Source organism: Phaenicophaeus curvirostris, chromosome 29 (genome assembly GCF_032191515.1).
Source record: "Phaenicophaeus curvirostris isolate KB17595 chromosome 29, BPBGC_Pcur_1.0, whole genome shotgun sequence".
NCBI classification, from domain to species: Eukaryota; Metazoa; Chordata; class Aves; order Cuculiformes; family Cuculidae; genus Phaenicophaeus; species Phaenicophaeus curvirostris.
The window spans coordinates 3688666-3712855 of NC_091420.1; the positions used below are offsets into that span (position 1 = coordinate 3688666).

The 24190-nt window shown below is 50.3% G+C and overlaps 1 protein-coding gene across 1 annotated transcript in view; it reads left to right on the top strand.

Moving 5' to 3' along the window:
- Nucleotides 1-8864: 8864 nt before the first annotated feature.
- The window catches only part of DUSP23 (dual specificity phosphatase 23), a 54986-nt gene continuing 39660 nt past the window's right edge, over nucleotides 8865-24190 (top strand). Inside the window, exon 1 of the mRNA XM_069878890.1 lies at nucleotides 8865-8869. The gene's annotated coding sequence lies outside the window, so the exon portion shown is untranslated. The remainder of the gene's footprint in view (nucleotides 8870-24190) is intronic.

Below are 24190 nucleotides of genomic sequence, written 5' to 3' on the forward strand. Positions count from 1 at the left end.
TCTGTGCCGCGTTGACTGTATTCTCAGAGGTTGAGGCGATAAGCCCAAACCCATTTACGCTTTCTAAACCACTTTTGAACTGGGGAATTTCATATTTTTCTAATCATAGAATACTTGGGGTTGGAAGGGACCTTAAAGTTCATCCGGTTCCACCCCTGCCATGGGCAGGGACACCTCCCACGGGATCAGGGGCTCCAAGCCCCATCCAACCTGGCCTGGAACCCCTCCAGGGATGGGGCAGCCACAACTTCCCTGTGCAACCTGTTCCAGTGCCTCAACACTATCAGCCTGAATAAATTCCTCCTTATTTCTCATCTAAATTTGCCCCTCTCCGGTCTTCCCCACAGGGAAAGACACACTCAATGTTCTGCCCACAGGTAGAGGGGCCACCAGAAGAGCATCCTGGTGGAGCAAGGGTGCAATTCCAAAAAAAAAAGAAAATCAGAGCAGACCTTGAGCATGTTTCCAGGGTCAGCTGCAGCCCAGGGATCCCTAGACAAGCCCAGCTCAGTCCAAGAAGTCAGAAAACAAAAGATGAGCAAGATACAGGTATAGCTGCAACAGAGCCCAAGCACAGACCAAGAACAAGCATCTGAACCTCACTGCAGCTCCTCAACAAAGGGCATGAGCTCTTCTTCGCAGCTTATTTATCTTCCCAGCCAGGTTCCCCAGCTGTGTCATATCAGCTCTGACCTCCAGCTGAAGGAGCCAAGCCCCTGGGGTGGGGGTGTTGAGCATCCCTGCTGCACTCAGGGCTCTGACATCGCCGCTGGGGCTGTGAAAATAAAATTAGGGCATCACTACCACTGCAAACCAATCTGACATTGAGCTCCTGCGCTGCCCTGCCCCTCGCAGATCACATCACGCAGCCTACAGGGCTCCTTCTGACTTGTTCCCAATTAAAAACGCTTCACATTCGCTGGATGGTGCAACATCTCAGAATCACCAGGTTGGAAAAGACCCACAGGATCATCGAGTCCAACCATTCCTATCAGTCACTAAACCATGTCCCTCAGCTCCTCAGCATCTCAACACTGCAGTGCCCCTGCCTGCAAGATATTCCCCTTTTGGAGAAGTAACTTGTGAGGACAGGGTGTCATCTAGAGGGACCTGGACAGGCTGGAGAAATGGGGCTGTGTGAACCTCATGAGGTTCAACATAAGAAGGAGATGGAGCGGTTGGAACGGGTCCAGAGGAGGCTACGAGGATGCTGCAGGGGCTGGAGAACCTCCTGTATGAGAAAGCCTCAAGCCCTGGTCCAGGTTGCCCAGAGCAGGGGTGGCTGCCCCATCCCTGGAGGGGTTCAAGGCCAGGTTGGATGGGGCTTGGAGCCCCTTGATCCAGTGGGAGGTGTCCCTGCCCAGGGCAGGGGGGTGGGATTGGACAATCTTTAAGGACCCTTCCAACCTAAACAATTCTATGATTCTATGATCTGAACCTTAACCCCTCTGTGCATCTGGATCTGCACCTCTGCCATCACCCAGAAGGAGAATTGCTGGGACTCCTCGGGGCTGGGACCAGGGCGGAGGTCCCTGTGTCACCGCAGTGTCTGCGACTCGGTGCCATCTGCTGCTGTGCGAGCGAGGGACCGTGGTGCTCACGGCGCTCGAGCAGGCTGAGTTTGAACACATACTGCCAAATTAGTTACAGAAATGTAATCACATCTATCCACCAGAGAGACCGCGAGCGGCTGGCGAGTCTGAGGAAGGTGAGGGCTGGAGGTGTGCGGGAACGCAGATGGACTGGGACGGATCTTTAAAGCCGTTCAGCCTTAATTGCTGGGAGAACTCCCCAGCTGATGCCTTGGCTAGCGCTGGGTTTAATGGAGAGAAGTTCATCTTCACCAATTGCCACTTCACATCCCGCTTCCTTCCTTGAGGAAGAGAAAGTATTTCATTATCTCTGTTATCAAAGAACATCTCCCTGCTGCTTTTAAAATGCAGAGAAGGAATACCCATTACAGCGTGGCTTTCCTCTGCTGAGATTGCCAAGTTAACCGCTTCCATGTGGGAGTGAGGCTGTGCCAGTGATCATATTGCTGTTACTCCTGGTAGGAAGAAAGAAAGAAATAACGTGCCTTAATTCCTCCAGACAGAAAACTGCTTCAGAGCACTGTCAGAGCTGTCACTCTCGGCACGAGGTTCCAAAAGGGACAATGTCAAGCGGCTCCGTGCAGCCACTGACACATTTTAAGGCCAAACAGCACAGTTTAGCCAAACGATCCAGCTCCCAGGCCAGAGACAGGGATGCTTCCCATGGAAATCCTTTGCTCTTTCTACAGCCCTGCGTTCAAGTTACAATATATTAGTGGCACATCATGCTAGAAGGAAGGGAGTGCAGGAAGAACCTTCACAGAGAGAATCGTAGAAGAGTTTAGGTTGGAAGGGACCTTAAATATCATCCAGTTCCAATCCCCTCCCATGGGCAGGGATATTTCCCACTGGATCAGGGGCTCCAAGCCCCATCCAACCTGGCCTTGAGCATCTCCAAGGATGGGGCAGCCACCACTGCTCTGGGAAACCTGTTCCAGTGCCTCCCCACCCTCATGGTGAAGAAATTCTTCCTTATGTCCAGTCTAAATCTGCCCCTCTCCAGTTTATCCCCATTGCCCCTCATCCTATCCCCACAAGCCTTTGTGAACAGCCCCTCCCCAGCTTTCTTGTAGCCCCTTCAGGCACAAATGCCACCTGAGGCCAGCTGGGCTTTTGTTAGAATCGCTGTGTTATCACAGGAGACGCGCCGCGCGCTTTCTGAGATCACTGCAGGCCAGGCAGGATGCTGCAGAGCATCTCAGCACCGAAAGCTTTAGTGCGAGCAGCTGAGCCCCAGACATCAACGTTATTATGAACAAATTGTACCCCAAGGTCTATTCGCGGCGTTGGCAAGGGGAGGGCATCAGCTGCAGACTCCGGAGCCTCAGCAGCGAGCACAGCTGAGTCAAAGCTCGAGGCAGCACAGGGCAGGGAGCATCGCTTGTCGTGTAGGTGCAAAAGAAGACGTGTCTGCCTAGTGTCTGACCCCGTGAGCGATGCTGCCTCCATCCAGTAGCTCCAAATGCTTTAGCTAACACAATTCAGTCGAGCTCTGAGCCCTCACCCCTCACCAGCAGACAAAACCCAGGTTAGGTCAAACCAGACATCGCATTTGTTGGGCTCAATCACCCTCCAGACTCCAGCAGCTGCTTTGACTGTGTCTCCATCGGCTGCAGTTGGGTGTTTGGACACCCCTCACACATATAGAAAACCTCAGCTGGGTGAGTGATGACAGGTTTCCTCTCCTGCAAACTGAAATCTCTGCAGAGCTCCCAATTTTCCAGGAAGTTTAAGGCATCTACATTTATGTCATCTACTCTTAGCAAGATGAATCCCTCCTCCAATGCAAAATGCAAGAGCCTTCACCTCTCTATTTTCCACAGGCAGTCAGAGGAATGAAATGGGAATGAGTCATGAAGAAACTTCTCCCTCTAACAGAAACACACAAGCAGGGAGAAGCACATTATTCAGCTTAGTTACCGGCATGGCAATATCAAAGAAAACCCAGCCAACCACACAAGCCAGTGTCAAAGGTATTTATGACCTTCACCTAGCAGAGGTTCACCAACGAACCTCTGCAGCATCCTGAGGAGCAGGGTGCTCCATGCTAGGAAGCTCTCCCGACTCTGCCCTTCTGCTCCAAAGCCAGTAATTATTTCTTTCTGCAGAGATATCCTCTACGTTGCTGAAAACAGCTCTCGGCTATTTGGGATTTGCTTAGAATCATGGAATAATTTGGGTTGGAAGAGACCTTAAAGGCCATCCAGTTCCAACCCCCCTGCCACGGGGAGGGATACCTATCAGAAATTCTTCCTTAGGTCCAGTCTAAATCTGTATTTAAACCAGGGATTGCCCCAACCCAGGTGCAAGACCTTGTCCTTGTTGAACCTCATGAGGTTCTCCCAGCCCCACTTCTCCAGCCTGTCCAGGTCCCTCTGGATCCCATCCATCCTTCTGGAGTGGCAACTGCACCCTCAGCTCGGTGTCACCTGCAAACTGGCTGAGGGTGCCCTCAATCTCATTGTCAATATCATTGATTAATTGATTATTAATCAGCACTGGTCCCAGTACGGACCCCTGAGGGACACCGCTTGCCACCACACTCCATCTGGACTTCAAGCTGTTGACCACTGCTCTCTGAACATTTCCAGCCTTCTCTACAGAGCTGTTTTCTTCCCTGGCTGAATCCCACAGGAGGAGGGATGGAAGAGTTGGAACCACTGAGCTTTAACTCAACCCTGGTGTCTCTAAGCACAGAGATGGGCTCCTTGCCGGCTGGGAGAGACAACATTTCACTCAGGTTTTAGTTCACTCATTCTGGCTCCTGCTAAAGTTGGGCATCCACCTTCAGCCCCAAACAGGAGAAGGCGTCGAGTTCTACCGCTAAGTAGTTTTAGCAGCAGTTTTACTGGGGTTTTTATCCACCCAGTGGTTTCTTTACCGATTACAAACTTGCAAAGATTTCCCTTGTCATGTTTTTATAGCCAGCCCAAAGCTCCCTGATGTGTTTGTAATGAGCCCCATCTATGTATAATTTAGGATGTGTTTAATCTCTCTGCATCTGTAATAAAAAAATTACCGGTTTGGTTGGTTTGGGGCTTTTTCTAAAATATCGTCATTTTTGTTTCTTTCCAGGCTGACCCAAGAATCCCACGTGGAATGTTTCAGTAGGGATAGGGAGTAATTGATGTACCAAAGATGATGACCTTTGTTGGGCTGAGACTCTATTATTCCTTTTTTTTTCCTCCTTGAGGTCCTATCTGCATGTGGTTTGTTTGCATCCAGCCCGAGATGGATGGTGCATGGATTTAATGAGGTTGCATTTTCCCACCAGTTCCATTTGTAACCATTTAATGTTCAGTTCTAAGTCACAGATTGACTTCAAGGCTATTTAAAAGTCTATGATGCAGATAAGCATTCTGCCTAATTTTTGTTCTTTTATATATTTGTTAATCAGCATCTCCGGGGAAAGGTGAAGCCCATAGTTCAGTTCCTGAAGAAGAAGCCAATTTGGCACTCCTGAATTATGCTGTAGCTGCTGAGATACTCTGAGATGCTGCTCCTGCACTTGCAGAGCAAGTGCAAATCCTACATAAGGATAAAACCATCCAAATGTCAGTGTTAGTGCTGAGAAAATCCAGGTAAACTCGCTGTTCTGTTGAAGCAAAAGCATTTTACAGAGACACTGAGAGTGGGATGAAGTGAAGAATGGTGATACTCCCCATCACTGGTCGTTGCGCACTGGGAGAGTTGGAGCTCAGGTTCCATCTTACACCTGAGATGAAAAATTCTACTTGGTCTCTCGCACAGGATGCAATTCCCTGACTAAATGGAGATATCAGGGGCTCTTATGTGCCTGTTCTGGTAATTGTACAAAGAGAAGCCTTCTAGCCAGGTCCATTCGGATGACTTTGGATGAGATATCTGCATCTCCAGTATGTCAACCTGCAGCAGCTGTTTTGTGATCTTAAGGGCTTTCTGTGGCTAAACTTAGAAAGTACCCAGGAAAATTAATTCCACACAGGCTTGGGGGAACAGGCTATAAATGTGCTGCCTTGTTCCCCTAAGCACTAGCAGTGATGACCTACACGGACCTGAACACCTGCATATTTCCCCAGTTTAGTACCTTTGCTGTTGGAAGTGTGGATGTACGGACACCACCAACCCTCTGATGTTTGCACTGTGGGTCTTCGTCACTCCGTTGCTGGTGGATGGACTCACAGTCCAGTCTCACCTACTGTTTCACCATGGAAAAAGCAAAACAGAAGTCAAGAAATCCCAAGCCATGCAGAGCCCTCCACCTGAGAGCTAACAGCAGGCTCAGATCTGCAGGCGGTACGGTCACCTCCACACCAGTTGTGCAACACTCAGTCCTGGAATCCTCAACACAAGAAGGAGATGGAGCTGTTGGAACAGGTTCAGAGGAGGCTACAAGGATGATGTGAGGGCTGGAGAACCTCCCGTACAAGGACAGGCTGAGAGAGTTGGGGTTGCTCAGAAGAGAAGACTCCGGGGAGACCTTAGAGCAGCTTCCAGTCCCTGAAGGGGCTACAAGAAAGCTGGGGAGCGGCTGTTTTGTCCCCACGCAACTCCAGCTGCTGCTCTTGGGTTTGCAGCCAGACCTGAGCCAGGCCTGGTGTTATTTCCAAGCTGAACCGTATCACACTAACAATTTGTCTTTCAGGAAACAGAACCAAATGCTTCAAGTACATTTAATCTTCTGTCACTAATGAGCCAGAGCCACTAACTTTTCCTGCACTCTGTAATTCCTTCTCCTACAAGTAGTTCCATGGAACAGCTCAGCTTGTGATCCGATATGAGAACACTTAATTATCATTACTGATAGAGCATCATATGCTCCCAATTTGTGGAAATAACTTCAGACACAAGCATCTTCTTCAGGGAAGAATCCAATCTGCTATCCCAGCTCTTTAAACATGGTAAAGAGGAACATGCTAGAATATCTTGAAGTACATGGTTTGAGTCACACTTCCTCTAATAGGCTAAAGCACATGGAGGGTAGGGAGGAGATTAGCGGCAGCCAGCACGGCTTCACCAGGGGCAAGTCCTGCATGACCAACCTCATGGCTTCCTATGATGGGGTAACCACAGGTTGGAAGGGACCTTAAATATCATCCAGTCCCAACCCTGCCATGAGCAGGGACACCTCCCACTGGATCAGGGGCTCCAAGCCCCATCCAGCCTGGCCTTGAACCCCTCCAGGGATGGGGCAGCCACCCCTGCTCTGGGAAACCTCTTCCAGGGCCTCCCCACTCTCAGAGTGAAGAAATTCCTCCTTATGTCCAGTCTCAATCTGCCCTTCTCCAGTTTATCCCCATTGTCCCTCATCCTATCACTACAAGCTTTTGTAAACAGCCCCTTCCCAGCTTTCTTGTAGCCCCTTCAGGTACTGGAAGCTGCTCTAAGGTCTCCTCGGAGCCTTCTCTTCTCCAGGCTGAACAACCCCAACTCTCTCAGCCTGTCCTCGTATGGGAGATGCTCCAGCCCTCGCATCATCTTTGTAACCTCCTCCCATCACCACTTCCAACAGCAAACAGCAAGGGAAGGTTGTAAGAACACCGTAAGCATCCCTGGCATGCTTTCTTATCCCCCAGATCCCTGTGGTTCAGGGATTTCCCAAGCCCAAGATGGTATCTTCAGGTTTAATGGTCCTTGATGCATTTTTCATCCATTAATTTGTTCAGCCGCGTTTTGAATGCATGCAGACTGGTAGCATCCACAGTGTCCTCAACTAACCCCTTGCTAAGATAAATATTTCCTTTTGGTTGTTTACAAAACCAGGAAAACTTTGGAAACCAAAGCTCCCATCTCTCCTTATACACCCTGGAGCAAAGCCACCGTGTGGCTCTGGATCCCAGTTTGATTGCAAAAGGAATATACAAGCGATCGGAGCCAGCCCCTGGCTAAGCAGAGACAATGCAAGGAAACGCTGTTTGCTTTAACAGACAGAGAAATTCAAAGTGACTGCTCCTCAGCTTTGGTTCCCTGCTGCTCCAGAGCCACCTTGTAGAGGTCTCCCCGGTGCGTGCTGCCCCCTTGCACAGCTCATCTACTCGCCTCCCTTTTCCAAGCCGCACAGACTTCCCTGTATCCCACTCAGGTCTCGTTTCTACAGACTCACACATCCCTGGAGCTCTTGGTTTCGCTGCTGGTGATGGTCCAGACTCCCCTTCTGACCACGCTAGGACCACGAGCTGGTCATCTCTCCAGTGATCTTGGTCCATAGGAAGGGACGGTCAGGTCTAGCAGAGCTCTAAGAGTCTCTCCTCTTCCCATCACAGGCTTGGCTGACTCTGCAAGAGAGGGTATAACACAGCAGAGGACAACAGGACCCTGGGGTGAGAAGGATTCATCCCTTTCCCTGGTATTTCTTACTGCACATTCTATCTTCCAGCTTTACAGCCTCCCTGGTCCTTTATTTATATCAAAGGAGGGAGTCGTAAGCAGACCTATTAGGGAGAACCAGACTGCTATAAATAATCCCATCGGTAATTAGCTGCAGAACTATTAGTTAAATAGGAAAGCACGTAAACAAGAACAGGGAACACTAGGGTTGAGGCACCCAAGTCACAGGACGTACCCCACAAGGCCAAGAGCAGTTTTTGAGTCCAGCCAGGGAGCCAGAACCAGCCTCGTGTCCCCAGGGGATCCCAAGGGGAACCTGGAAGCAAGACACCTCAGGACATGGTACTCGCTCTGCCGGGCTGCAGTAAATGTACAAATTCACCTACCAGACTGGCAGCAGAATGAACCCATCAACAAAGTTGTGGAGAGGAGGGAGCTGGGCTCTTCTCCCAAGGGACAGGGGACAGGACGAGAGGGAATGGCCTCAAGCTCCACTAGGGGAGGGTCAGGATGGACATCAGGATGAAATTTTTCATGGAAAGGGTTATCGGGCAGTGTCCGAGGCTGCCCAGGGAGGGGGTTGAGTCCCCTTCCCTGGAGGGGTTTAAGGGACGGGTGGATGAGGTGCTGAGGGACATGGGTTAGTGATTGATGGGAATGGTTGGACTCGATGTTCCGATGGGTCTTTTCCAACCTGGTGATTCTATGAAAAATGACAAGGGACAGATACAGAATTACAGAGTGATTGTGTCTTGCACTTTGCAGACGTTTCATTAGCATAATCAGAGTCCTCAGGGAAACTCGGCGTGCACGCACGAGATAGGGAGCCATGGTTTGCTCCCTGGAGATGCACCAGGCAGATGTGGAGCCCCAGGACGGAGGCTCCTCGAGCCCTGGGTCTCTGCCAGCCCACCCACCATCCGCTCCGGCTTCCGTCTGCCTGTTCCAGCCACCCCCTGCCTGCGCTCCCGGTTCTGGCCCCTGTGCTTGCACCGAGCAACAGATTGTTCTGCCTCCTTCCCTGCTGTTCCCCTGGAGCTCTGCAGGCACCAGCCTGGTCTGACCGGGCAACCTGAGTGATTCACGCTGGTGTCGGCAAAGAGATGCTCTGCAGGGGCTCCCAGCAGACCCATAAGTCTCCTCCACGAGAAACAGGAGGAAACCGCTCCCGTCGCCCCACAGGAAAATGATTTGAGTCAAGAACCATCGAGGGACGATGCAAACGTGCGAGCTCAGGCAGGACCTGCCACCGCAGCTTCTGTTAAGGTTTTCAATTCCCAGAGCGGCTCCAGACGCTGCTTAGCAGAGCACGTGAGGGAACGTCAGCCCAGCGAAGCAGTTTGTGTGCCAGCTGGCTGAGCACTGGGAGCACTGGGAGAGCTCACCTGGGCCAGACACCTGCAGGGCATCGTACCAGGCGGCTCCGCACCCTGCAGGGACACCTGGAGGGGAAGACAAGGATGGAAACTGCAGCTGGAGGAGAGCTGAGACCTCACCAGCAGTGAGAGGACAAACACCTTGGTGGAGGAGGATGTGCAACCAGATGCCTGTTCCAGAGGGAGGTGTCCCTGCCCATGGCCGGGGGTGGAACTGGATGGGCTTTAAGGTCCCTTCCAACCCAAACTATTCTACGATTCTCTGATTCTGTGGTTCTGTGATTCTATGATCCAGAGCTGCTTGCTTTGCTTCTGGCTGAAAACATTTCTGAGGACCACAAGAGACCCACGTGAGGCAGAGATCCACTTGCCTGTGTTCGGTAATCTTGGCCAGCAGCCTTTGCAATTCGATTTTGCCATTTGTTTTCTGCTCTCCTCTTGCCCTCTCTATGAGCAAAATGTCCAAGAAAAGCCAGGCCACGTAGTCCCTGAGGTAATTTGGCTTCCCTTTAAGGCCCCCTTCAACTGAGAATGGTTTGCTAGAAGTACTGACCCACAAACAGTGCCCGAGAAGAAGACATTTAACTTCCAAGTCGGTTTAGTGGCACCGTGACCAGCAGTTCACTAGATCTCTGGTTGTGACAGGAATCATTTCATTCTCTTTATTCCAGATTTGCTTGGTTTAATGCCTGTTCTTAATGGCATTGCTCTCCCATCAGGTCAGCATCTCTGCTGTGTCTTAACTTCTTTCATCTTCTCCCTGTCTCAGTCCAGTAATTCCAGTTTCCCAGACTCTCTTCCCAGCCCAGCTTTGGGAACTCCCATGCACATGAAGAGGCGTTTTTGTCACCACCCTTTGCACTGCTCCCGTTTTCAATTCTGCCCCCTCGCTCTGAATTATCCCCACATGCAGCTCCCTAAAGAGCTCTGCTCTGTTTCTCTGAAAGGTTTTCAGGCTCTGAGAGGGGCTCATCCATCAGCCGGAGATTTGGCAGCTTTCCTGGGACTGTCAGTTCCCAAGAACAAACAGCTGCAAAGGCACCATCCTCTTCCCGGAATCAAGGAGGAGCACGCATGGCTTCAGCCCATCGCGGAGAGGCAGCCAAGCACCAGAACTGCTGCCCTCCAGCCAGCAAAGCTGAGACCGTGCACCACACGGATCCACTCCTCGTCTCTGCTCAGCTTGGAGACAGCAGCTCTCTCTAGGCAGCATCTCCACAGCGTGATTGGACACGGAGCTGAGCCAAGCAGGGGATTGCGTGCTCCCATCGGGCACAGACAAGGGCACTGGACTCGTGCCCGAGGGGACACAAATGCCTGAAGCCACGTACACAACAAGAGCCTCCCCCTTCGTGCATCCCTGTGCACAGACGAGTGCCGTGAACCTGCCAGCTGCCCACCTCCAGATGGAAGAGCCCGTGCCGGAGGGGTCTGTGCCGTCCAGGCACGTCTCCCGTGAGCCCTCCGGCTGTGCACACACCTCACGCCGCGCCGCAGGCACCTTTCCCTCACCTGGCACCGAGCCCGTCTCTCGCCCAGCTCTAGAGCTTGGCCAGCCAGGATTTCTCTTTGTGCGAGTAAATCAAACGCATCCAAGGCTGCTGTCCAGCCCTAGAGCCAGATGGCATCACCCAGGATCATGGGATCACATCATCGAATCATAGAAGCACGGAATCATAGGGCTTGTTCAGCCTGGAGAAGAGAAGGCTCCAAGGAGACCTTAGAGCAGCTTCCAGTGCCTGAAGGGGCTACAAGAAAGCTGGGAGGGACTATTCATAAAGCCTTGTGGCAATAGGATGAGGGGCAATGGGTATAAACTGGAAAGAGGCAGATTTAGACTGGACATAAGGAGGAATTTCTTCCCTCTGAGAGTGGGGATGACCTGGAACAGGTTTCCCAGGGAAGCTGTCGCTGCCCCATCCCTGGAGGGGTTCAAGGCCAGGTTGGATGGGGCTTGGAGCCCCTGACGCAGTGGGAGGTGTCCCTGCCCATGGCAAAGGGTGGGACTGGATGATCTTTAAGGTCTCTTCCAACCCAAACTATTCTATGATTCTACAAAATAAGCGTGCATCCCACATCCCACCTGCCCCCCTACCCCGAGCAGGGTCCCACAGCTCCTCTTTCCACAGCAAATGGAGAGCACAGAGCACTATCCTGTCTCCTCCTTCACCTGCTGATAGCAAACCAAGCATCCCCTGCCTTGAGGCATCCAGAGCCTGATTCTAAATTCCACCAGTAGGTGAGGCATCAGCTAACAAACAGCCCCTAGGAGTTAATAGTTCATCGATCAATTCAAGCAGGAATTACCACAAAATTGGTAGCTGGTCTAAAGTTGAAGCATTTTCCATCCAAAGTTAGTGCACCAGAAGGGCTGCTCGCTCTTGAGGTCCGGAGTCACATCAATCCAATGCGATTGAGCAGAGGAAAGGACCAGGCACCTGCTTAGGTGATGATGCTGAGGACTTCTGCTCAAAAAAATGGGATGTCCACCAGAAACAACAGCACTGAGTTTGTTCCAGCAACAAAGCGAAGGCTGAGGAGATGGAGAAACATTGCTATAAATATGTTGGGGGAGTAAACACCATGGAGGGAGAAGACCTATTTAATCCAAAGCACAAATTGGCACAAGAATAAATAAATATAAATTTGCCATGAACACAGGCTGAAAATTAATAGGATTCGAACCACCAGAGAAGTAACATTCTGAAATAACCTTTTGACAAGCAAGAAACCATACTGATTTCAGGATGGCTTTTGAACCATTTACAGTTCATAAGAGGACAAGGACAATACTGGACATTGCATTTAATGTTTTAGAAATCTGTGTATACAAACATTAAAAACAGAACAAACAGGAGGAGCTCAAATTCTTCCTACAAAGCAAAATTCTGATTTAATTGGCGTAACAGGCTTGTTGGGATAACTTATGTCTGGAATATTAATATCCAAGGGTATAGCTTGTTCAGGAAGGGCAAACAAGGAGAAAAAGGAGGATTTCAAGAGCACAGGTACTTTCACTGAGTAGAAGACTCCAGGAGGAGACAATCTCTCAATAAGAATTAAAGAAGGAAAAATGGGTGCTACTAGAAGAGAAATTCAGCTGGGGAGAGAAAACAGACCAAGCATTTTAACAAGTAGTTCAAACCCTTGAACCCCTCCAGGGATGGGGCGGCCACCACTGCTCTGGGAAACCTGTTCCAGGGTCTCCCCACCCTCATGGTGAAGAAATTCCTCCTTATGTCCAGTCTAAATCTGCCCCTCTCCAGTTTATCCCCATTGCCCCTCATCCTAACACCACAAGCCTTGGTGAACAGCCCCTCTCCAGCTTTCTCGTAGCCCCTTCAGGTTCTGGAAGCTGCTCTAAGGTCTCCTTGGAGCCTTCTCCAGGCTGAACACCCCCAACCCTCCCAGCCCTCCCAACATGAACTATTCTATGATCCTATACGTTGCATTAACCTGTAAATATCCAGTGTGTTAATCTCAGCCACAGGGTGGATGCTGGCATTTCATAAGGGTGCTTTCTCCCACAGGGATGACAAAATGTGTTTGTTTCTCTATAATTACAAGCGGGAGGACACCTCCACACTTCACACTTCAGCTCTGCCTGTCTATTTATTGCAGTTTTGGTGAATTCATATAGCACTGAACGGGACCCTCTTCTTCAGCTTCTTGACTCTTTTTTTTTTTTGCTCAGATTTGACTATTTTGCTGGTTTGAGGACTTGGTTTTTTAAGCTTTCTCAAATTTTTTTTTGTAGAGGATTTGTGTCCCTTCTGGCTGCAGCCCTTCATAATTCATATTGAGAGCAGCCCTGAGGAGAAGGACTTGGGGGGCTGGTTGATGAGAAGCTCGACATGAGCCAGCAACGTGCACTCGCATCCCAGAAACCAACTGTGTCCTGGGCTGCATCAAGAGAAGCGTGAACAGCAGGGAGGGAGGGGATTGTCCCCTCTGCTCCTCTGTGGTGAGACCTCGTCTGGAGGATTGTGTCCAGTTGTGGAATCCTCAGCAGGAGAAGGAGATGGAGCTGTTGGAGCGGGGCCAGAGGAGGCTACAAGGATGATGTGAGGGCTGGAGAACCTCCCAGCTTTCAAATCCACCTATTCCTGCTTCACTTCAAGTCAGAGCCCCCAGAGCTGGTATTTAACGCTCGTTAGGCTTTCCCAGTTCCATTTTTATGTAAACACGCATCTATCATGTTTGCCTGAGGAGAAGGGAATTGTGGTTTCCAGCTCCCAGTGCTGCCTGATGTTTGTGCACACAGCATTTAAACACTGTGACCCCTCTGTGGGGAAGGCAGCAGAGGTTTTGAGAGGAGTCTAAAGCGAATTATTTTATCTACTGTATACTGAAGAGCAGAGAGTTGGTTAAACTTGCTATTCGTGCTGCTCTGATATCGTGGTCACCCATCCAGCAGGCAGGGTCTGCAGTCAGCAGCTGATCTCCATGGAGCTGTTCTGGAAAGGGGCTGGAGAGGGGATCACTCACACGATAAGTGAGGTGAGAAGAGCCAGCAGCCCAAGATACGCTTGGGCTGGGACTTGGGCACCGACCTGGCTCTGCTTATTAATCCTAGAAAGGGGTTTACTAAGCTTGCAGGGAGAAAAATTGGATCCAAGGGAGCCTGAGACTGTCAGCGAGATTCCCAAGGAGATTATAACTGTGAAAACTGTAAAGGAGCCGACCAGAAGAGAACATGAGGAGTGTCCACGCGCGATACCCAGGAGGAACGGAGGTCGGCTTGCCAGAAGGACTGATGTGTGAGCACCAGCCAGGGAGCATCACATCACCAGCACGGATGGACACCTCGTTCAGCCTGTGTGAAGGGCTAGAAAAGTTCTCAGCCTTCCCAAGCTCATTATGAGACAAAAGAGGTGTTTTCTTCTCCACAAAACTATTCCAAATCCCCTTTAGATTGATCTGCTGACCCAGATCATAGAATCACAGAATCATAGAATAGTTTGGGTTGTAAAGGAACTTAAAGATCATCCAGTTATAACCCCCATTCCCCCTCATCCTATCACCACAAGCCTTTGTGAACAGCCCCTCCCCAGCTTTCTTGTAGCCCCTTTCAGCAATGGAAGCTGCTCTAAGGTCTCCTCAGAGCCTTCTCTTCTCCAGGCTGAACAACCCCAACTCTCTCAGCCTGTCCTCACACGGGAGGTTCTCCAGCCCTCACATCATCCTTGTAGCCTCCTCTGGACCCGCTCCAACAGCTCCATCTCCTTCTTCTGCTGAGGATTCCAGAACTGGACACAATCCTCCAGATGAGGTCTCACCAGAGAGGAGCAGAGGGGCAGAACCCCCTCTCGCCCTGCTGGTCACGCTTCTCTTGATGCAGATAATAAGCAATGAAACCATTATTCCTTTTATTTTTACCACCAATACCTTTTCTAATAGGAAGCAGAGGCCGGAGAGAGCAGTAGATTTTGCAAGAACATAATGGGCTTGAAAGGTATTTGTCAGTGCTGGTTTCTCAGCCGAAGCATCTGTGTCTGAGAATTAATTTGTAAAATAGGAGGTTTATAAATCAGAAGTTCATCATCAACACACACACACTCTTCAGAAACTCACCAAGGGTTATAGAGGCGCAATCTAGATCTCTAATGAGCTTTGGGCACGGGGTCCGTTACCTCTTACTGGAGGGAAGGGAGGAATAAAACCTCAATTTCTAGTTAGTCACAGAGATTTGATCAACACATTTTTGTTAATGATCTGTACAGAGCAAATTGCATGGAATCCAAAGAGACGCAGAGAAGACGTTACAGACTATGGGCGCCCAGAGCCCCAGTCCCACATTTAGCCTCTGAGCTGCTTGGGGGTAAAGGAGCGGGTTTGTCTCTTTGTGCAGCACCTAATATAGTGAAATCCCAGTATAATATAAACAGGATTCGCTGGTGCTGCTATTGCGCCGATATTAAATAGTCATAAGTCAGTGTGAACTCACCTGGCTGGATCAGACTTTGCACACTCTGCTTGCTGCTGCAGTTAGTGGAGTCTCAGGGTAAATTTTCACACCTCTGCAACAGAACAGCAGTGGGGTTAATGCACACGGTGCTGTGCAAGTGCCAGCATCAGCGATTGAACTGCAGCACTTTGACTCCTTGAAGATCATCCAGTTCCAACCCGCTGCCATATATTCCTCCCAAACACCCTCCCAGCTCCAGGCTCCTCCAAAACTACATTTGTGCACTGTCAGCTCCTATCCCCTTACTCTGTACGTCTGGATCAAGCACACCTCTCACCCACCGCTCCTCCAGCACCTTCAGGAGGAAGGAAAAACCATCTCTCGAAGCACAAATTGCTGGGATAAGCTGCTGTTCGCTGAGCCCACTGAGCTCCCCTACTTATTCCGAGCGAACTGCTCACTTTGAAAGGATAAACAGCCTGATTAAACTAACTTCCTTCCTCACACTGATTCTCTTTGAAGGATATAGGCAAAGCCAGAGCAAGCGCAGTCTCTAGCAGCAAATCCACTGCTGACTCCTCCTGGGACAGAGCCCTCTGTGCAAAGCAGGAGGAGGAGAGCCAGAGCAGGAAAGCTGGGGGAGCTTTGCTTTATATCAGGTAATCTCGTTATTGCAATTTCAGAGCTAAGTGGTAAACAGGCTGGAGTGCTGGGCAGTGCAGCAGGAAGCACGCCTGGGTCAGCAGGTAATTTAGCTGATAGAACAATAACCTGGGCCTGGATGGCTGGTTGCTGCTGGTAAAATCCTGCGGCATCGCTCAGAGCATCAATGGGGCTTCGCAGCGCAGGAAGATGGTCCTGTCGTACCCCAGAGTCCTGGAAGGGCTGATAGAGGAGGACAAGGAAAGATTATAGAACCATAGAATAGCCTGGGTTGGAAGGGAGCTTAAGGATCATCCAGTTCCACCCCCTACCGTGGACACTAATGAAGTGTTCGGCAGCTGCGGTGTCCGGGATGCATCTGTCTCACTGACTCCACTCCTTCCCAGGTCCCAAACCTGCCGCCCAGGTCGGGACGTTGCATCCAGTTTGCTCTGAGCCTTCTCTGTTCATCCTGCCCTGCACACATCCCATTCATCTGCTCTGGCTCCCTGGCGGAGCTCGGCACCTGCAGCGCTCACCAATTTCACGCTGATGTGGTGCCCTGTCTGTGCTCCACATCTTCACTTCCAGACAGATTAACCAGTTCTTTCTGGACAGCTACACATTACATTGTTTTGTGCCGTGTTCCTGCGCTGCTCAGTGTGGTTTGTATCTTCATCATTCAGTGTACAGCCCCGGGGCTTGTTTACTACACATCAAACCGTGCTCTAAATAGGGAATCTTTTGATCCCTCTTGCATTTATCTGTTACACTCGTCCCCCGGAGAAGGGAGTCTCAGAAATAGCAGGGAGGTTATGAATTCTCACAGTGCCCCACGGCGTGAGAAGATCTCGTCTCCTTCAGCCTCAAAGGTCCTGGGCATCCAGCAGAACTGAGCTTTGTTCAGCGCTCACACCGCTGCCCGGTAAGACCCCTGCGCTCCCTACGTGTTGCTCGAATTGCAGCACGTGTTCTCCAAAGAAAACCAAGTTGTCAAGGAAATTAGAGCACGAAGAGTACAGTTTGCTTGCCACAGGCAAAGATAAAGGTATCTTATTTCTGGTATTTCCTACAATCTCATCTCAAGCCTCCCAAGGTGCTCATAACAGGGCAAGGTCCCTAGATGTGTGCCATGTGCCATCGTCACTCATTTGTTCACGGGGTCAAGCAGCTCAGCGGGGTCAGTTCAACATGGACTGACTTCTTACTGCAGGTTTTCCTAGCCTGGAACTGAGAAAAAAAATGGTTCCACAACTAATAATAGAAGCTGTAAAGAGTTAAAGTGTCCCAGGAGTAGAAGAAGCTTTGATTCATTTCTCCACATAAAAAGTTTCTAATTATACTGAGTCTTATCTTCGTGCTAGAGCGGATTCATAACTCTGCCTTTGTCCTTGATGTGTTCAGCAGCGCTGGCTGGATTTCGGACAGTGCAGGGATGACAGCTTAGGAAAGAAAAGCAGCTTCTGGGCATCCTTCAGGGAGGAGGGGCACCAGTCCAAAGCCTCAGGAGCTCCAGAGATGGGTATGGAGTAAAATCACAATCTTTGTTGAACATCCTTTGACATGCATAGCTATAACCAAGGGCCAGAAAACCTCCCAAGGTCCAAATCCACCTGAATTATCATCCCAAGAGCATCTGATCTCAAGCAGAAGGGACCGTTCCGAGGAGCTCCCAGTTCCAAGCCAGCACATTCGCACAGCAAGGATTAACGTGAAAACGCATTTTCACCGTCACCGCAGTCAATAGCAGAACTCCAGCCTCCAGCTCAGCATCCTGAGCTCCCAGGCGTATCCTGAGAGCTCGTGTGATGGGAGAACACGCAGGCACTTCTGTTCAGACAAACCAGCCAGCCGAGCACTTCAGCAGCACTCCAAATCTCCTTACATAACTTCCAAAACAAAGGCTGCCCGGCGATCCAGCACCCTCCCTCCCACGCAGAGGGCGCGTTATCACGATGGGTTTTCTGCATCCCAACCCCACCTCGGGTTTCTGCAGAGCGCACAGGCACGTGCACGCTCACACACGCTCCCTCCCTTGCTTCATGAAGCGCCTGCTTTGCCGCTCAGCGCAGAAACGCAGCAGAGAAGGTTGAAAATGCAAGTTGTACGTAGCTCAGGTAGCAGCAGCAGCAATATTGACAATGACCAAACGCGCTGGTTTGGGGACCACGAAGAAGGAGCCAGTAGAGCCCTTGCTGTCTGCCAGGCAGGAGCACAACATAAAGGCTGCTTCACACTGAGCTTTAGAGAGCATCTTCCCAGGAAGGATGCAGCGAGCTGTGGTGATACGGACAAAGAGGGCGAAAATGCTGGAGGTGCTGGAGCCCAGCAAACATCTGAGGCCAGAAAAGTGCTGCGAAGGGAAGAGTGAGTGGTCCTGCTCTGCAAACAGCAGTGGACAAGCCATGGAGATGTTTCTCTGCAGGGAACCAGCACAGATGAAAAATAAGTAGGAAAATATCATCATTTTGCAACAGGGGTAATTTCTTAGAACTATGCGAGACTGTGATGCAGACTGTGAGATCGAGTCAGCGAGGTGTCCCAGACCATGGAAGGAGGTGGGTCTGGGTGGGCTTTGAGTCTTTGAGTCCCTTCCAACCCACACTCTTCTATGATTCAACTACAAAGTCACTCATGGTAGCTTCCACAAACAGAAGATCTGCAGGGCAGGGACGGGCAGAGACTTCTGCTTGCAGGGACACGTCAAAAACCAGTAAAATCTACAAAGCAAACACCCTTCCTGCTGTACTTCCCCCTCTCCTTGTTCCCCCTTTTCACTTTCAGCTTCTTCCTGGGACGATCCCCACAGAGGAGCGATGGGTCATCCCAGGAAGGTCCCAGACAAGGGGTTAACACCAGCAGTGGAGCTGTGAGCACAGCAAAAGAGCCTTCTCAAGCTCTGGGAGCTCTGCTAAAAAGGATTTTTCTTGCTGTGCACCCAGAGAAGGGCTGTGGGTGATGGTCAGCCATGCGGGGATGCGCTTGGCAAACCTTTTCAAGGAGAATTTCAGAGCAAGCGTTTATCCAAAGAGAAAAAGGCGAGTGTGGGAGTCGGAGAACATCCCACTCAAATGCACACACATATACTTGCTGACTACATGGCTGATTTCAGCTCTGGATGAGGGCCAAATCCCCATCATAGAATCACAGAACAGTTTGGGTTGGAAGGGACCTTAAAGATCGTCCTGTTCCAACCCCCCTGCCATGGGCAGGGACACCTCCCACTGCATCAGGGGCTCCAAGCCCCATCCAACCTGGCCTTGAACCCCTCCAGGGATGGAGCAGCCACAACTTCCCTGGGCAACCTCTTCCAGGTCCTCCCCACTCTCAGAGTGAAGAAATTCCTCCTTATGCCCAGTCTAAATCTGCCCCTCTCCTATTTATCCCCATCGCCCCTCATCCTATTGCCACAAGGCTTTATGAATAGTCCCTCCCAGCTTTCTTGTAGCCCCTTCAGGTTCTGGAAGCTGCTCTAAGGTCTCCTTGGAGCCTTCTCTTCTCCAGGCTGAACAACCCCAACTCTCTCAGCCTGGCCTCGTACGGGAGATGCTCCAGCCCTTGCATTATCTTTGTAGCCTCCTCTGGACCCGCTCCAACAGCTCCATCTCCTCCTTATGCTGAGGATTCCAGATCTGAAATTACTGCTGTGAGGTCCCAGAAGACCAGGGCAAGTTCTTCCCCCAGCACGGAGCCGCTCGGACTGAAATGCAGGAGAGAAACCTGGCCTCGCTTTCCCAGATGCTTTCATTTCCCCACACAAGTTTAACATCTAAAAAACCATAGTTTTAAAATCAACTGTCACAAAGCAAGAATACAAAGTTTCAGCCACTGATAAATATTTTGGCTCTAGCTTTCCAGCCGTGTTTGCTCCTGTGAGAAAACAATCTTTGTCCTCATCTTGGGGTCAGGGTGTTCTGTTCAAAGCTCGGGATTTCAAACAAACCTGTTTTTTTCCTCCACGAGGGTGGCTCAGCAGCCCCATGGTAGAATTACTGACAAGCTCTTTGCTGCAAAAGGAGAAGTGTCTTCCCAGGCACTGTTGGAGAAGCCGTAGAGTTCCCCTTCCTCAGAATGTGATGCTGCTTCTGAGCTTACACGAGCTTCAGAGCAGCACGTGCTCTGCCTGATCCTCCAGCCCTCGTGGCTCTGAGAGCCACAAAGGAGCATATATGACATGTTGGGTAGATACGAGAGTTATTAATTACAGGAGAAGCAAATTATTTCAGCAGAACCACACACGGAAGCACAAAACCCACCTGGAATGGTCCAAGCCCCCTCAGGCCATTCACCTCTGGCAGGTGGGGATTAGCAGCCTTATAAGCCAGGCTAAGGACTCCACAGTTAAGGGTGTAGTTTGTGCTCATTTATAAGCTCAATTTCACAGCCTATATTTCTCAAAAAATTCTTTGCATTGGAATTTCATACACATTAGCTGTGGCCAGAGCAGATTTTTGGCAAAATGTGAGCTGCAAGGAAGAAGGGAGAGAGAGAGGAGAGGAGGAGACCTTAAAGATCATCCAGTTCCATCCCCCCTCCCATGGATCAGGGGCTCCAAGCCCCATCCCACCTGGCCTTGGACACCTCCAGGGATGGGGCAGCCACAGCTTTCCCTTCAGCAAACCTGTTCCAGGGCCTCCCCACCCTCAGACTGAAGAAATTCAACCAGCGTAGATGGTTTATCACTGTCTGCTTCATCAATTGGATCCATATTCTCTTCTCCAGGCTTTTCAGTTCTGAACACATCCTCTGATGAGTCCCTGTGAAGGTTAATTGCAGCATGGGAATCTCCATGTTTTCTTCTACAATCAACAATATTGCAAATAATTGCTTCATCTTCTCTGTAATGGGCTTGGCTTTTCTAATTGCTCCTTTTCTACTCTGATCATGCGCTGGCTCCGTCAACTCCTTGGCGTGCTTCTTGTTTCTGAGGAAAATCTACTCTCTTATTCTTTAGCTCTTTCTCAGCTTCTCCCAGCGCTTGCTCGGGCCAGGAGCTCAGCGATGCGTTCGCAATACAAGGAGCTTTTCTATCTCCAGCCTTTCTTGCCCCAAGATTTCCCTGTTTTTTCACTGGGATGGTCAGCCTGCCCAGCTCCTTCACTTTATAACCCTCTGTCCAACAACATCCCTCGGCTAACCACGCCCCAGGGTTTGCTCGCCTCGCTCAGGTTTCCAACATCCCTATTGAGCTCATGCTTTCATTCAGGACCTCCCATCCACTCCCTCATTTCCCAAGGCTCCTTGACATCTGGAATACACCTGAATTTTAATATACTGCATAACTCTCTCCAGGCGGCGCGACGGAGGCTAACTCTGTAGTCAGACCATGCAGCACAGGAACCCAAATGCCCTCAAGAAGCTTTAACATACAGCGTTAATATCTTTATATATTTTCAACAGCCAAGTTTGTAATCTGGCCAAGAGATACCACTCAGCTTTGCACGGCAGAACTCATTTTTTCACGGAGCAGAACTGGCAGGCATTAATCACGCTAGCGATCTGTAATCTGCCGCAATCTACTGTGTCCAGAGCTCCACTCCTGGGCAGGAGGCAGCCTTAGGTCTGTGGCCACAGGGCAGAGCTCCTCGCACACAAGCTTCAGCGCACACATCACCTCCCTGCAACGCAGCTGAGACGGGGTCATCCCATCGTGTAGCAGCCCCTTGGCCGCCAGCATCACCAGCACTGGGGCAGTTGGTTATTGAGACCCAGAGATGTGGAGAAGTTTGAGAACGTTTGTCCCCAGATAGGTCTCTCTTGTCTTATTTTCTGGGAAGGCTGCAGAGGACCCCGTGTAAGCGTTGGGCTGGAGACGTGGATGATTTAACCGTGCAGATGTTAGAGCAAGCAGAGCCGGCATTGCAAGCAGAGAGACCTCCCAGAGTTGGGGTTGTTCAGCCTGGAGAAGAGAAGGCTCCAAGGAGACCTTAGAGAGACCTTCCAGTACCTGAAGGGGCTACAAGAAAGCTGGGGAGGGGCTGTTCGCAAAGGCTTGGAGTGATAGGACGAGGGGGAATGGGTTGATCAGGGGGATGGGATGATCAGGTTGCCCTCTGATCAATTTGTGCACCTCTTCCAGTCAGCTCTACCACCAGCTGCAACCGGTGCGATCAACACTCAATTCACACCCCTCTTTTTCCTTTGAATTTGGCTTTGCATCTATTTGAATTGAATGTAATCTGGCATTTTCTGCATGAGCATCATGGGACCCTCTTCAGTTTCTTGCATTCAGCCCTAGATTTGGCTCTCATGAATCATTTTTTTACCCTAAAAATTTGCCAGCTCCCTATTCACAGTCTTCTCTGCATCCTCGATGAATGCACTGATTGGCATGACTACCCGCACGGACCTCTATGCGCTGCCACCCACACCCGCTGCCACAGTAAAAATGGGCTCGATACTCCTGTAAATAGTTATTATCCCACAGGCTTGCCTCTTCACCCCTTGAAAAGTCAGTTTTCTTGTAGGTCACTGATGTAGGAACTCAACTCAAAGCATCCGAATCCCCACGTGTAAGTGCACTAACTACACCTCACCCTGGCCCTCCAGCTCAAACACACCTTCCGAGGGCTTGGAAATGCTTTTGAGCTCTGTCTTCCTTTTGACTGAGCAAATAAAGCCCTTCCTCAATACTCTGCATTCATTCAAGCATCTAAGAAACAATATTGGATTTTTTTTCTAACAATTTGAGGCTGTATGAACATGACCTGTGGTTCATAAATCAGTCTAGGGGCTCCTTTCCCTAATTGGCATCACACTCCTGCATCCCTCCAAGACTGGTTTAACCATTAAACCACAAGCTGGTTAGTAGTCATAGAGTCATAGCATAGTTTGGGTTGGAAGGGACCTTGAAGATCACCCAGTTCCAACCCCTCCCACTGGATCAGGGGCTCCAAGCCCCATCCAACCTGGCTTTGGACACCTCCTCTTCTGTTGAGGATTCCAGATCCAGACACAATCCTCATCAGAGAGGAACAGAGGGGCAGAATCACCTCTTTTTCCCCATAATAACAAAAAAGTCATTTGCAGTAGCTGAGGATTGCAGAGCTGGATCTATAAGATGCCAACGTTTCATGGATTAAACCATTTTAACCAACAATTTCTTTCTCGTCTTGCACGCTCAGGTGACTGACTAGTCCCAGGTAACAGGGGGATTTCTGGAACTGATGTCACCTGCCTGTAACTGAGCTTTTGAATTCTGCTCTCCAGTTTGAGAGTCACCAAGGAGAAAGTTCTGTTGCTTTGGTGTTTTTCTGTTAATTTTTATGCGCTTTTTTCAAAGGACATTTTCTTTTTGACTGGCGTTTCGTATTGTTTTGTTTGTAGCTATTTAAAATGCATTGTTTTGACATCATGTGCATTTTACACTCAATACATCATTAATTGGGGCGAATTTCATTCCTTTGCAGAAATAAAACCCTCCAGCATCATTTCCTACACTATTTGCAGCATTTTCCACAGCGAAGCTGCGCAAATGGCTGCATCGAGAGAATCGTGGCCAGCAGGGTGAGGGAGGGGATTGTCCCCTCTGCTCCTCTCTGGTGAGACCTCATCTGGAGGATTGTGTCCAGGTCTGGAATCCTCAACAGAAGAAGGAGATGGAGCTGTTGGAGCGGGTCCAGAGGAGGCTACAAGGATGATGTGAGGGCTGGAGAACCTCCTGCGTGAGGACAGGCTGAGAGAGTTGGGGTTGTTCAGCCTGGAGAAGAGAAGGCTCCAAGGAGAACTTAGAGAGACCTTCCAGTACCTGAAGGGGCCACAAGAAAGCTGGGGAGGGGGTGTTCACAAAGGTTTGTGGTGATAGGACGAGGGGGAATGGGGATAAACTGGAGAGGGGCAGATTTAGGCTTGATATAAGGAAGAATTTCTTCACTCTGAGAGTGGGGAGGCCCTGGAACAGGTTGCCCAGAGCAGGGGCGGCTGCCCCATCCCTGGAGGGGTTCAAGGCCAGGCTGGATGGGGCTTGGAGCCCCTGATCCAGCGGGAGGTGTCCCTGCCCATGGCAGGGGTGGGACTGGATGATCTTTGAGGTCCCTTCCAACCCAAACTCTCCTATGACTCTATGAAACCCCCTGTTCACACTGCAACGGAGACCACAGGGCAGTCTCAGAGAGGACTCTGGGCTCTGCTCTCCCTGCCCTATCAGCGCCTGGAGAAGCAGCCTCCACAGCCCATGAAGAGTGAGTTGCCAGCCAGGATTTGGAGCCAGCTCGGAGCTGCACCGCGAGCCAGGAGCTAATAAATGTCACCGAGCCCGCACAGAGTAGATTAGAAAAGGCCATTTGGAGCTTGGCCATCAGCCTGTGCAGCGCAGTCACGACACCTCTGAATTCCTGTGGAACGTGAAGGGACTGTGAGAAAAGTTA